Raw genomic sequence first — 15,352 nt, 5'->3', positions numbered from 1 at the left:
TAAACAAGCATGCTTTAAAAAAAATTGTAACTGGTCTGTTTACCATGGTAAAGACTTAGCAAGCTCAAATTAATAGGTCCTTCAAAAAGTTGAAAACTTTAGTTAGGGCTTTTACAATTTTCCCCTTTTTCCTTGGGAAATAAGCCTAATTGTATTCTCTCTTGGGCACGTCTCTTGGAGCTTAGAAAAATAGAGGGCTATGCGCTAGGAAAATTCAAGGCAGTCTCTAGAATAGGTTACATGGTCAGCATAACATAGTGGGCCGAAGGGCCTGTAATGTGCTATAATTTCTATGTTCTATGTATTTACTCTGTCATGCTCCTTAGTTGTATTTTCCATTCTTCTGAAGTCCAAACAAAGCAGAGTTTTAGCTGCTTGTGGTCATACAATTTGCTCAGCCCAAGAATTACTTGGTAAATTCCTCAAACATGAGGAAATCTGCAGATGCTGGAAATTCAAGCAACACACACAAAATGCTGGTGGAACACAGCAGACCAGGCAGGAAGAAGCACAGTCCATGTTTCGGGCCGGGACCCTCATCAGGACTAACTGAAAGAAGAGATAATAAGAGATTTGAAAGGGGGAGGGGGAAATCCAAAATGATAGAAGACAGGAAGGGGAGGGATGAAGCTAAGAACTAGAAAGTTGATTAGCAAAAGGGATACAGAGCTGGAGAAGGGAGAGGATCATGGGATGGGAGGCCTAGGGAGAAAGAAAGGGGGAGGGGAGCACCAGAGGAAGATGGAGAACAGGCAAGGAGTGAGTGTGAGAGGGACAGAGAGAAAAAAAGAAGGGAAAAAATAAATAAGGGATGGGGTAAGAAGGGGAGGAGGGGCATTAACAGAATTTAGAGTAATCAATGTTCATGCCATCAGGTTGGAGGCTACCCAGGTGGAATATAAGGTGTTGTTCCTCCAACCTGAGTGTGGCTTCATCTTGACAGTGGAGGAGGCCATGGATAGACATATCAGAATGGGAATGGGACATGGAATTAAAACGTGTGGCCACTGGGAGATCCTGCTTTCTCTGGTGGACAGAGCATAGGTGTTCAGCGAAACAGTCTCCCAGTCTGTGTTGGGTCTCACCAATATACAGAAGGCAGCACTGGGAGTACTGGGCGCAGTTTCGCTGAACACCTACGCCCTGACAGCCAGAGAAAACAGGATCTCCCAGGCCACACATTTTAATTCCACGTCCCATTCCCATTCTGAAATGTCTATCCATGGCCTCCTCTACTGTAAAGATGAAGCCACATTCAGGTTGGAGGAACAACACCTTATATTCCATCTGGGTAGCCTCCAACCTGATGGCATGAACATTGATTACTCTAACTTCCGTTAATGCCCTTCCTCCCCTTCTTACCCCATCCCTTATTTATTTATTATTCCCCTTTCTCTTTTTTCTCTCTCTGCCCCTCTCACAGTCACTCCTTACCTGTTCTTCATCTCCCTCTGGTGCTCCCCTCCCCCTTTCTTTCTCCCTAGGCCTCCCGTCCCATGATCCTCTCCCTTCTCCAGCTGTGTATCCCTTTTGCTAATCACCTTTCCAGCTCTTAGCTTCATCCCTCCCCCTCCTGTCTTCTATCATTTCGGATTTCCCCCTCCCCTTCCTTCAAATCTCTTACTATCTCTTATTTCAGTTAGACTTGACGTCCCACTCCCACTTTCAGTTGGTAAATTCCTTATTGATTGCCTTAGGCACTGTTATAACCCTCCTTAGATAAGGGAACTGAAACAGTACAATGCTTGTAGGCTCACTGACCTCCTGTATAATTGTAACTAAACTTTGCTATTTCTGTAGCTCTAACCCTCTTGCAAGAAAGACCACTATGCCATTTGCCTTTCTGTCTACTACACCTGTCTACACACAAGAGTACTTAGATTCCTTTGTATTCAACTATTCATTTGCATTTTCTTTCCATTTAGATAAGTTTGTTCTTTTGTTTCATTTTACTGAAGTGCATGACCTGATTTTCCCAGATTCCCGGTGTCAGAAACTGAATTTGGAATTGAGAACAATCTGGCTTATTTTGGGAAAGGAATGGAAAGCTGAAATCCAACTGGGAAAGCAAACTGATATAAGCTTCGTTCCTCTGTGTGGCATCATCTGACTTGTGCAATATGACAGAAACTGAGTCTTTTTGGTAGGTATGACTTAACATATTAATCATTAGAATATTGTTGGATAAGTTGAAGACCTATCTCAACATTGATGTAATTATGTTTGATAGAGTGGATAATATAGTTTATAATGGGTTAATAGATCTTGACAATGATCAAAGATCAGAAACAAAGTAAAAATTGTCACTTTTCAACTGTTCTTGGAACTTGCTTCACAGTTGTGTTTAGTGTGAGGTTTTCTGAAAACTTAAGCAGTTGCTCATAGAGATTCTTGATTTCCTCCAAAGTTCCTTAAACTCTTGATGTTTGCTGACCAAAGAAAATATGTTTACAGGATTCCTCATAGTCTCACAGCTGTGGACTGTGGTTACAAGGGTATGAGTCAATATGCACAAATCATCGCAGAAATTATTACCAAGTGTTGCAAAGCTATAATGCGCAAACTTGATCATGCCATCTCATTTTGAATGAGAAATTCATCAAATGAAAATTTTGGGCCTCCATTTGAAGTATGAGGCAAACATAGTCAGTTTCTGAATTTACTTCCTCTGAGTTTGATGGTTGGATTTTTTTTGGTCTTCTGACTCTGAAATACTTTTTCATTTTAGAATGGTGAAGGCTTAAGATGATTTTTGGTTTGGGTTGGATTAGCTTTTGCTATACTTGAAGAGTCTTTCACTCAGCTGTATGTTTAAGAATAGGGACAAAATTTTTATTTCAACTGTAGATTCTGTGACAGTCAGTCAGGAACTGGCAACTCTCAATCAAAACATTAATGTCTAAAATTCAATTGAGAGAGGTATTGAAAGCAAAGTGAATCTTCTTAGCTGGCAAAGAATTAATATATCAAAATTAGAAAGTATTAAAACTTAAAAGTTCAAAGTAAATTTATTATCAAAGTACATGTATACCTCCACATACTAACCCTGAGATTCATTTTCTTGTGAGCATTCTTAGTAAATACAATGCAATGGAATCAGTGAAAAACTTCACACAGCAAAGATGAACAAGCAGCTGATTATGAATGACTGCAAATTTTGGAAATACAAGAAAGAAAAAGGATAAAATACTAATTTTAAAAAATAAGTAATATTGAGGACATGAGTTGTAGAGTCCTTGAAAGTGAATTCATAGGTAATGGAATCAGTTCAGTGAGTGAAGTTATCCACTCTGTTTCAAGAGCCTGATGGTGAAGGGGTAATAACTGTTCCCTGAACCTGGTGGGGAGGCACCCAGGGCTCCTTTACCACCTTCCTGATGTCAGCAGTGAGAAGAGAGCAAGGCCTGGATGGCAGGGTGCTGCTTTCCTGCAACAGTGCCTCTTGTAGATGTGCTCAAGGGAGGGGGAGGGCTTTTTCTGAGATGGACTGGTCCGTATCCACTATTTTTTTCGTAGGCTTTTCTGTTCAAGGGTATTGGGTATTTCCATACCAGGCTGTGATGCAACTAGTCTTTATACTCTCCGTAGAGTTTGTCAGAGTTTCAAATGGCATGCTGAATCTTCACAAACTTATAAGAAAGTAGAGGCACTGCCATGCCTGCTTTGTAATAGCACTGGTGTGCTAGGCCTGGGACAGCTCCTTTGAAATGATAATGCTGAGGAATTTAAAGTTGCTGATCATCTTCACCTCTGATCCCCGAATGAGGACAGGTTCATGGACCTCTGGTTTTCTCCTCTTGTAGTCCTCTTCCTTGCTTTTGTAATAAAAGCAAAACATGTGGAAATTGTTGAACATTGATTTTTAAATGTTAATTCTTAATTCTTCTACAGGATGTGGCCTGACCAAGTTATCAGTATTTTTTTAAACTTTAAGATTTCTCTTCTATTACTTTCTGCTTTTGTGGTGAAACAAGGAGCTTGTGCCATAGAAAATTAATGTAGTATTTAGCTTAAAGTCTCTAATTCTGGCACAATATCTGCTAACTTGATTAGCATAATTACATGAGCATTGCATTTTGTTGCTTGTGTAGTTATCTTCCCTGTTACGTGATTTGAATTGTTCTGGAAGGTGATTTGTTCCTGGTTAAGGTTCAGAATTGTCCCCTTGCAAATTTTCTCCCTCCTTTTTTGAATTTGTGCCAAAAATCCTTGAGGAGTAAACTTTGCAAAATCCATTCCTCATGTGAACACTGACTGGAACTTCTTAAAATCCTGGGCCCAAATGTTTTGCCAGAAATAGTAATTATTATCTAGCATTTTGTTAAAACTTGATGAGTCCAATCATCTTTGCATTGTTTCTGCAAACACAATTGCACTCATATAGGTGATTGGCTAAAGCCTTGGATTGTGAGGTAAATTAAGGTTGCAAGGAATTTACCAACCAGTCGAGTTAATGTGTCAGAAAGTAGAAACTTATCAAAACTTAGCAACTGCTTTTGAATTAAGAACAAAAAATGTTGGAAATAATTGAGCATAGATCTAAAATGTTAACTCTGATTTCTTGCAAAAAATTCTGACTTAATTATTTCCAGAAGTTTCCATTTATATTTAAGATGGCCATTGCTTGAGTTTGTATGTCAGAAAGAAGTAAAGATCAAGTATGGGTGCAGTTTTAGTTTTCCTATGTTCATATGTGATTGAGCACATTACTCTTTCATTAAAAAGAATTCAGTTGTTGACAGGATTTATGCATTGTAAGAGTAGATCATAAATACTGAGGAAACATTTCGGTAGAACTTCCACTAGGTTTCTTTTGATGAAAAATAATCATTGTTTTGATAGAATTGAATAACGCAGAAATAGGCTCTTTTGGCTTCTGTCATCCATGCTGAAGTTTTTGGAGATTCCTTACTTCAACTTATAAATACATTTCATGACCTCTTTTGCTTTTTTTTTTACCCCCTCAACTGTATTCCCTCTAAACCTCAATCATTAATAATTTCCTATACGTGACATCTGCTTTCTTCTTTTCCAAAGTCAAACCTAAATGTGTCAATATTGCTTCTTACATGGTGACTCTGAATTCTTGTTCTCTTGTTTTTAAATCCCAGTCTCACTTCTCAGGTGTTATTTTTCCATTTTGGTTGCTGCCCCAATATTCCTCTGACAGGTCCTCTTTACTGTATCTTTGTTTTAATTTTATAAACCTGTATTAGGGGTCATCCCTCAGCCTCTTTGCTCCAAGCAAAACAGTCCCAGCCTTCCCAGTCTTTCTTTATAACTCGTGCTCCAGTGCAGGCAACATCCTTGTCAATCGTTTCTGCATTTTCTCTAGCTTTGTCACACCCTTGAAGCTAACTAAACTGCTGTCACTGTTCCCAAAGGGTTCCTGCACGGGCTGTTCTGTGGTGACCCACTTTTTGCGCAGGTGAACTGGCTCACAAATAGCCAGCGCATGGGGGGGAAGACTTTGGTAATGCACCTTTGACGTCATTTCCGCCCGGAGAGGGCGGGTGCTAGGGATTTAAATGTCAGTGCCGCGAAGTTTGAATAAACCAGTCTCGAAATGACTTACCGACTGCGTGTCGTTATTTCAGCACTGTGTGTAGCACATCGCTACATTGGTGACCCTGACGGTCCAAACGGGATTTGGACCAAAGATGACCGACTCTTCATCTGTTCACGCAGTTTCGCTAAAACGGCCGACTTTCTGGATGCTGCGACCAAGCAAGTGGTTTAGCCAAGCAGAAGCCCAGTTCCAGATTTGGCAGATATCCTCTGATTCCATGCGTTACTACCACATGGTGAGCGCCCTTGACCAGGAGTCGGCCGCCCAGGTTGCAGATTTCATACAGTTGCCCCCGGAAGAAGGCAAATATGAAGCATTTAAAGCGCCGCTCTTTGGGACCTTTAGCCTCTCACGGCATGAGCGGGGTGCCCGCCTGCTTCACCTGGACGGTTTGGGAGACAGACTGCCGTCAGCATTGATGAACGAGATGCTGTCCCTGGCTGACGGACACAAGCCCTGCCTCATGTTCGAGCAAGCGTTCCTAGAGCAACTGCCCGAGGACATATATCTGCTGCTGGCTGACGCAGATTTCAGTGACTCCTGGAAGGTGGCGGCCCGGGCAGACATGCTATGGAAAGCCAAGAGGGAGAGCTCTTGGAGAGAGTCCGTCCGTCAGATTACCAAGCCACGTGCCCAACAGCGGACCAGACCAGGCCCGGCAGGGGGGCGCACACAACACAGAGGCAGGAGTGAGGAGGCCAGTGAACAGTGGTGTTTCTACCACCAGCGGTGGGGCACAAAAGCCCGCCGTTGTCGCCCGCCCTGCAAGGGCCAGGGCCAGCTGCTGCTAATGCCTATGGCAGCTGGCCATCAGGACAGCCTCTTGTACGACTGGGACAAACAGTCGGGATGCCGCTTCTTGGTCAACACCGGAGCGGTGATCAGCATCTTGCCCCTGACGGGGTACGACACCCGCAACAGGAAGCCAGGAGCCACCTTGAGGGCCTCAAACGGCAGCACGATACGGACCGATTGTGCCACATTCATGCACTCATCACCCCGTTCGGCCTGTTCAAGTTCCTCTGAATGCCGTTCGGCTTGAAGAATGCCGCACAGACGTTCCACGTATCCACCACATTCATGTGGGTATCGTGGGTCCCCTACCAGTGTCCTGAGGAGCGCGGTACCTCCTAACTATGGTAGACCGGTTCACGAGGTGGCCAGAGGCGGTCCCGCTCACCGACACATCTGCCAATTCCTGCACCCGAGCACTGATTGCAACCTGGTTAGCACGTTTCGGGGTACCGGCCCACATTACCTCCGACAGAGACGCCCAGTTCACCTCCAGCCTGTGGTCAGCTGTGGCCAGCCTGTTGGGAACGCAGCTGCACCACACAACTGCCTACCACCCACAGTTGAATGGACTGGTGGAACGCTTCCACTGTCACTTGAAGTCGCAGTGCAGCTGTAGTTCGGCACCAGCTGGTTCACGTGGGACTTCACACTGGCTGTGATGGCCCAACCACTCCTGGGGGCGGACTTCTTGCAAGCTCACAGCCTGCTGGTTGACTTGCAAGGGAAAAGACTGGTCATGCCGAGACTTTCCAGATGTTCTCCCTGGGTGAAGCCAAGTTGCCGGCCCCACACCTGGACTCCGTCATGCTGTGGGACAACTAATTCACCAGAATCCTGGCGGAGTTTCCATCGATTTTGGCACCGCAGTTCACGGCAGCCATGCCCAGACATGGGGTACAGCTCCATATTCTGACCCAGGGACCACCCTTCCACGCCCGCGCACGAAGGTTCCCCCTGGAAGAGCTCTGCCTGGCGAAGGAGGAGTTCAAGAGGATGGAGGAATTGGGGATCGTATGGAGGTCCGGCAGCCCACAGGCCTCCCCCCTGCACATGGTGCCCAAAGCATCCAGGGGTTGGAGACCATGTGGCGACTGAATGAGGCTACCACTCCAGACCGCTACCCCGTGCCGCACATACAGGACTTTGCAGCAAACCTGTACAGGGCAAGAATATTTTCCAAAGTAGACCTCATCTGGGGATACCATCAAATTCAGGTGCACCCTGAAGACATCCCCAAAACAGCACTCATCATGCCGTTCAGTGGGTTCGAGTTCCTCTGAATGTCGCACAGACATTTCAGCAGCTAATGGACGCGGTGGTACGCGACCTGGACTTTGCGTTCATCTATTTGGGCAATATCCTTATAGCCAGCAGTTGTCGTCAGGAGCATCTGTCCCACCTCCGCCAGCTCTACTCCCGCCTGAGTGATTTCGACATCACGATCAACCCGGCCAAATGCCAGTTCGGTCTCGATACCATCGACTTCCTGGGCCACAGGATTACCAAAGACGGGGCAACACCTCTGCCCGCCAAGGTAGACGCGATCTACCACTTCGCCCGGCCCAACACGGTTAAAGGCCTGCAGGAATTCATTGGTATGGTGAACTTCCATCACCGTTTCCTCCCCTCAGCAGCCCGTATCATGCACCCTTTGTATACCCTGATGTCGGGTAAAGGCAAGGACATTACTAGGGACAAGGAGGGCGCGGCCACTTTTAAAGCCAAGGAAGCCTTGGCAGATGCCACGATGCTGGTGCACCCCAGAACAGATGTTCCAACCGCCCTCACGGTGGACGCATCCGAAACAGCAGTCGGTGGGGTGCTGGAGCAGCTCATCGAGGGGCACTGGCAACCTCTGGCGTTCTTCAGCAAGCACCTACGACCACCCGAACTCAAGTACGGTGCTTTCGACTGGGAGCTTATGCCACTCTATCTGGCAATCCAGCATTTCAGGTACTTCTTAGAAGGCAGGCTGTTCGCCGCGTTCACAGACCACAAACCGTTGACCTTCGTGTTCACGAAGATGTCCCATCCCTGGTCGGCTTGCCAGCAGCGACATCTGTCCTACATCTCTGAGTCCACAACGGACATCCAGCATGTCTCGGGAAAGGACGACATCGTGGCGGACGCGTACTCCAGTCCAGCTGTCCAGGCCCTGTCCCTGGGGGTGGACTATGCAGCACTGGCGGAGGCGCAGCAGGCAGACAACGAGATGCCCAGCTACAGGACAGCAGTCTAGGGTTTGCAGCTGCAGAACTTTCTCGTAGGCCCAGGTGAGAGGACCCTCCTGTGCGACGTTGCTACCGGCCAACCTCGCCCCATCATCCCGGCAGCCTGGAGGCTGCGAGTTTTCGACTCTATACACGGTTTGGCGCACCCATCTATCAGGACAACCGTCTGGCTGGTCTCCAGCAAGTTCGCGTGGCACGGACTTCGCAAGCAGGTCAGTGAATGGGCCAGAACGTGTGCGCAGTGCCAAACAGCCAAGGTGCAGTGGCACACTAAAGCCCCGTCGCAGCAGTTCGAACCCACCCACCGGAGGTTTGACCACATTCATGTGGATATAGTGGGCCCCCTACCAGTGTCCCGAGGAGCGTGGTACCTCCTAACTTTGGTAAACTGGTTCACGAGGTCTCCAGAGGCGGTCCCGCTCACCGACACATCTGCCGATTCCTGCGCCCGAGGACTGATTGCAACCTGGTTTGCACGCTTTGGGGTACCGGCCCACATTACTTCCGACAGAGGCGCCCAGTTCACCTCCAGCCTGTGGTCAGCTGTGGCCAGCCTGTTGGGAACACAGCTGCACCACACAACTGCCTACCACCCACAGTCGAATGGACTGATGGAACGCTTCCACCGTCACTTGAAGTCGGCTCTCATGGCCCATCTGAGAGGACCTAAGTGGGTGGACGAGCTTCCCTTGGTCCTGCTTGGAATTTGTACAGCGCCCAAAGAGGATCTGCATTCCTCATCAGCCGAGTTGGTGTACGGCGCACCCCTGGCCATCCCGGGAGAGTTCATACCAGCCCCAAGGGGACAAGAGGAAGTACATGCAGCAGTCCTGGACAGGCTACGCGAAAGGCTCAGCAACCTGACCCCCGTACCAACTTCACAGCACGGACGGACCCCGACCCATGTACCCAAAGACCTGCAGAACTGGAGCGTAGAAGGTTGAGGGGGGATTTGATCGAGGTATTTAAAATTTTGAGAGGGATAGATAGAGTTGACGTGAACAGGCTGTTTCCATTGAGAGTAGGGGAGATTCAAACTAGAGGACATGATTTGAGAGTTAGGGTGCAGAAGTTTAAGGGAAACATGAGGGGGTATTTCTTTACTCAAAGAGTGATAGCTGTGTGGCATGAGCTTCCTGTAGAAGTAGTAGAGGCCAGTTCAGTTGTGTCATTTAAGGTAAAATTGGATAGGTATATCGACAGGAAAGGAGTGGAGGGAGTCAGCTGGAGACGCTCATGGAGTGAGTACCGTTTTGGATTCGCTCCATAACTTTTACTTTTTTTAACCTTTGATCACCCTTATTCAGCTTATTTTTACCTATACTGAAAGTTTCTTTATTCTTTTTTTTTGGATTTACTGCCAAGCGTTTGTTGTGAACTTTTGATGATATGCAAACAGAAATGTCTCTCAGGTCTAAGGGACGGGATCCCGGACGTAATCCGAACGGTAACGGAAAAAAGCAGGCTCCGACACAACAAACACCATTAACTTTTGAATTGTTTATGGAGGTTTTGGATCAAAAATTTGCTGAACTACAACAATTTTTTAAAGAAGATATAAAGGCTTTTCAAGAGTACATGGTTAAGACGGATTTAGTAATTAAACAGCAACAAGCTCTTATTGCGTCTCTGCAAGAAGAAGCTCGGAAGCGAGATTTGACTATTGGAAAACTGCAACAGGATTTATTTTCGACCATTAAGCTGATGGAAGCCCTTAAAGCCAAGAGTGACGATTTTGAGAATCGCTCCAGAAGACAGAACGTACGTATACTTGGTCTTCCAGACGGCATAGAAAAAGATGACCCTTCGAAATATTTTGCTCAACTTTTAAAAGAAGCGTTTCCGACAATTTTCCCGAATAACCCCCCTTTATTGGATCGGGCACATAGAATTCGGCGTCGATCACCGAGTGTTACAGACAAACCTTCGGTGGTAATTGTCCGGTTCCATTATGTACATGACAAAGAACAACTTATAAGAGCAGCTCGTCGACTAGGAATGATTAAAATCAAAGATTTTTCCTTCCACCTGATCGAAGATTTTAGTTCAGATCTTTTAAAAAGAAGGCTTCTCTTTAAACCGTTGATGGCTGAATGTTATGAGAAAAATCTGAAACCTGCGCTTCTATACCCTGCGAAGCTTCGAATTTCTCCATCGAATGCTCCACGACAAGTTTTCCTTTCAACTTCAGAAGTGAGAAAATATCTGGAGGAGAACTTCCCTACTGCTACAGACACCAGTCTTTAATAAATGAATGATTCTGATCGTATAAGATGGTTCTCGATCTCTTAAACCAGAATTATAATCTGGTTATTGGTGTAGGTTCATCCTACACTTTATACTCAAGTTAAAGTGTGTTTGCATCATGTTAATTGTTTTGCCTTATACACTTTAATCATTTAACTACATACTTGTCTATTAACTTTGTTCCTTCGAAGGTATATTTTTAATTCTTTGAAGGTAAATTTTTCCTTGATTAAGATGGTGTTTTTTTGGAAAAGATTTTTGGTTTTGCTTAAGATGGCATTATGTTTATATTTTTCGTGTTTCTTCCAGACAAGGCATCGCTTATCTCAGCTTAAATATTTTTTGTTTTGTCTGGGCCAGAGCCCGAGTTCTAATTGTTTTTAGTGATTATATTTTTATTCTTTTTACAACTAACTATACTTAGAAATATGGTTTTTATTATAGCGATTTTATTTTTAAAGTCGGGGTGATTCTTTTATATATATCCTTTTTATATGGAGTGTTCTTCAGCTGACATGGGGGTAGGATTAGTCTTACTTTTTCTCTTTTTAAGTCATATTTTGGCTTTTTCTCTTTTTCTCGGGGGGTGGGGGGATGGTCTGTTTTCTAATTCTATTTTTTTTGTACCAGTTTGTGTTAGTTTTTTTATTCGGGCTGTTTTTGAACTTCAAATATGTCTGTGTTGTCGTCACTTCCGGGTCTTCTCACTACTTTTGTTCCTCTTCCGGGTGCATGAGTTTATAAGTTGGTTAACCCTTTCTATACCAAAGGGTTGATTATAGAATTATGGCTCAGACCATTAATTTTGTGTCTTGGAATACTAATGGTTTAAATCATCCAATTAAACGAAAGAAGATTTTCAAAGTATTCCAAAGACTTAATGCTCATATCATTTTTGTACAAGAAACTCATGTGAGGAGGGAGGACAAATTTCGTTTTTTTAGATTTTGGTGGGGTCAACAGTATCACGCAAATTCGAATGCTAAAGTAAAAGGAGTTTCAATTTTTATTGACTCCTCTATTTCATTTGTTCAACATGATATTTTTTCGGATCCGAATGGCAGATTTTTGTTAATTACGGGTTTACTTTGTAATAAAAAGGTTGCTTTGGTTAATGTTTATGCTCCAAATGTGGATTGTCCTGACTTTTTTAAGTCTTTATTTACTTCTTTACCCAATCTAAACGAATATAAGTTAATAATGGGTGGTGACTTTAATTGTTGTTTAAATCCTCTGATGGATAAATCTTTATTTATTCAGACTTTACCTAATAAGTCGGCCACTTGTATTAACTCCTTTTTGACTGACAATGGAGTTTTTGATGTTTGGAGATTTCGGCATTCTAATGACAAAGAGTTTTCTTTTTTCTCACATGTTTATCACTCTTATTCAAGAATTGATTATTTTTTTGTAGACTCTTGTTTTATTCCATTGGTAATCGGTTGTAACTATGATATTATAGCTATCTCTGATCATGCTCCGTTATTACTTTCTATGAAATTTACGGATACAGCTTTTAATGCTAGACAATGGCGATTTGACTCTACCTTGTTGCAAGACTCTGACTTTATTAAATTTATGGAGGAGCAGATCGACTTCTTCTTCTCAACTAATTCTACAGATGATATTTCCTGCGGAACACTTTGGGACACTTTTAAAGCTTATATACGTGGACAGATTATTTCTTATTCTGTTGGTTTGAGGAAACGTATCAAGATGGAAACTCTTTTATTGGTTGATAAAATTAAAGAGATTGATAAGAAATATTCGATTGCTCCTAGTAAGGAGCTTTACAAACAAAGGGTTGAACTTCAAATGGAACATAGTTTATTACTTACATCCTCGATTGAAAATCAATTAATGAAAACTAAATCTGATTTTTATATACATGATAAATCTGGTAAACTGTTAGCTAGTCAATTGAAGAATGCTCTGGTTAAACGTCAAATCACTAAGATTGGTCAGCAGAATGGGAATCTGACAGTTAATCATGATGAGATAAATAAGGCATTTCAAGATTTCTATACCTCCCTGTATCAATCTGAATTTCCTCAAGATTATAATACCATGTCTGATTTTCTGGGGAAATTAAATTTTCCAAGGTTATCATCTGATGATCTTTTGATATTGGATACTCCTATTACGGATGTAGAAATTAAAGGGGCTATTTGCTCAATGAATTCTGGGAAAGCACCGGGTCCAGATGGTTATACAGTTGAATTTTTAAAATTTTTTTCCGCTACTCTTTCCCCTTGGTTAGGTAAGGTTTTTGAGGAGGCCATTAGATTAGGGAATTTGCCACAATCTTTTTATAGAGCTTCCATTTCTCTAATATTGAAGAAAGATAAAGACCCTACTAATTGTGCTTCTTATAGACCTATATCTTTATTGAATGTAGACTCTAAGATTTTTTCTAAGTTACTGGCATCTAGATTGGAGAAGGTATTACCCAAAATTATTTCAGATGATCAAACTGGCTTTATTAAAAATCGTTATTCTTTTTTTAACATTAGGAGATTGTTGAATATTGTTTATACTCCCTCACATGATACTTCAGAATGCGTGATTTCATTAGATGCGGAGAAAGCATTTGACAGAGTTGAATGGCCTTACTTATTTAATGTGTTGGAGAAGTTTAATTTTAGTCCGTTATTTATATCATGGATTAAATTGATTTATCATACTCCAGTAGCCTCAGTGGTTACCAATAATCAAAGATCTCCCTTTTTTCGCCTATTTCGGGGCACTAGACAGGGATGTCCTCTTAGTCCATTACTATTTAACATCGCCTTAGAACCTTTGGCAATTGCCATCAGACAATCACACGATATTTTGGGTATTAATCGTGGGACAGATATTCATAAGTTATCTTTGTATGCAGATGATTTATTACTATTCATTTCTAACCCGGAGAAATCCGTTCCAGCAGTTTTATCATTATTGGCTCAATTTAGTGAGTTTTCTGGGTATAAGTTAAATCTTAATAAAAGTGAATTGTTTCCATTAAATAAACGGGTCCCAATTTATGGAAATTTACCCTTTAAATTAGTTAATGACTCTTTTACTTATTTAGGGATCAAAATCACAAAGAACCATAAAGATTTATTTGGATTTAATTTTTTACCCTTAATTGATCAGATTAAAGGTTTGTTTACTAAGTGGTCACCTTTGTCTCTATCTCTAATAGGTAGGATTAATGCTATTAAGATGGTTATTTTACCTAAGTTTTTATATATTTTTCAAGCGATACCAATTTTTATCCCGAAATCTTTTTTTACTAATGTTGACTCTAAAATTTCTTCATATATATGGCAGTATAAAAATCCCAGGTTAGGTAAAACATATTTACAGAAGACAAAAAAGGAAGGCGGGTTAGCATTACCTAATTTCAGATTTTACTATTGGGCAGTTAATATTAGATATTTGTTATGCTGGTTGAAAGATGGGGGTGGATCTTTTGGCCCTTGTTGGGTGAGTTTAGAAACTAAATCGGTATCAGCTTATGCTTTGGGTTCTATTTTAGGGACTTCTCTCCCTTTTGCTCTTTCTAAATTGCCGAAACGAATTGACAACCCGATAGTTAAACATACATTGCGTATATGGTTTCAATTTCGGAGATTTTTTGGGTTGACTCAATTCGTTTTAAATAGTCCTATTGTATCTAATTGTTTTTTTCACCCTTCCATTATAGATCAAGCTTATTCAGCTTGGAAAACTAAGGGATTACTAAGATTTTCTGATTTATTTTTAGATAATTGTTTCATGTCTTTTGAACAATTATCCAACAGATATAACTTGCCGAGATTTCATTTTTTTAGATATTTACAGATTAGACATTTTTTAAGTTCTGTACTCTCTACGTTTCCAAATTTTGTGCCTTCAAATACTTTGGAGAGTTTATTTGAATTAGACCCTTTTCAAAAAGGGCTTATTTCAAAACTTTATAATATAATTATGAAGATACGTTCAGAGCTCCTTTATAAGACTAAACAGGATTGGGAAAGAGAGCTTAGTTTTAGTATTTCTAGTGAGAATTGGGATAGAATTCTTCAATTAGTTAATACATCATCGTTATGTGCCAAACATTCACTAATACAATTTAAGGTTGTACATAGGGCCCATATGTCCAAGGATAAATTAGCTCATTTTTACTCTCATATAAGTCCTATTTGTGATAGATGTCATTCTGAAATTGCGTCTTTAACTCACATGTTTTGGTCGTGTTCATTTTTGGGGAAATATTGGAAAGATATTTTTGATATTATTTCTGCGGTTTTGAATATTGATTTACAACCTCATCCTATTACCGCAATTTTTGGTTTACCAATGTTAGATTCACAGCATTTATCTTCTTCAGCCCGTCGAATGATTGCATTTCTAACTCTGATGGCTAGAAGATCTATATTGTTGAATTGGAAAGAAATTGATCCTCCCACTGTATTTAATTGGTTCTCTCAAACTATGTTATGTTTAAATTTAGAAAAAATTAGAAGTGGTACTTTTGAGACTT

General features: G+C 42.1%; 1 protein-coding gene across 3 annotated transcripts in view; it reads left to right on the top strand.

The window, feature by feature from the left end:
- The window catches only part of LOC132400977 (cullin-9), a 314,674-nt gene that overhangs the window by 23,969 nt on the left and 275,353 nt on the right, over positions 1-15,352 (top strand). For 2 of the 3 annotated variants that reach the window (XM_059982631.1, XM_059982629.1), the window contains exon 2: positions 1,980-2,143. The exons of the other annotated variant lie outside the window; for it this stretch is intronic. The gene's annotated coding sequence lies outside the window, so the exon portion shown is untranslated. The remainder of the gene's footprint in view (positions 1-1,979; positions 2,144-15,352) is intronic. 3 annotated transcript variants of the gene reach the window in all.

This window comes from Hypanus sabinus, chromosome 10, assembly GCF_030144855.1.
Source record: "Hypanus sabinus isolate sHypSab1 chromosome 10, sHypSab1.hap1, whole genome shotgun sequence".
Lineage (NCBI taxonomy): Eukaryota > Metazoa > Chordata > Chondrichthyes > Myliobatiformes > Dasyatidae > Hypanus > Hypanus sabinus.
Note: the sequence above shows the minus strand (reverse complement) of the source record. Positions and strands in the feature narration are given on the sequence as shown.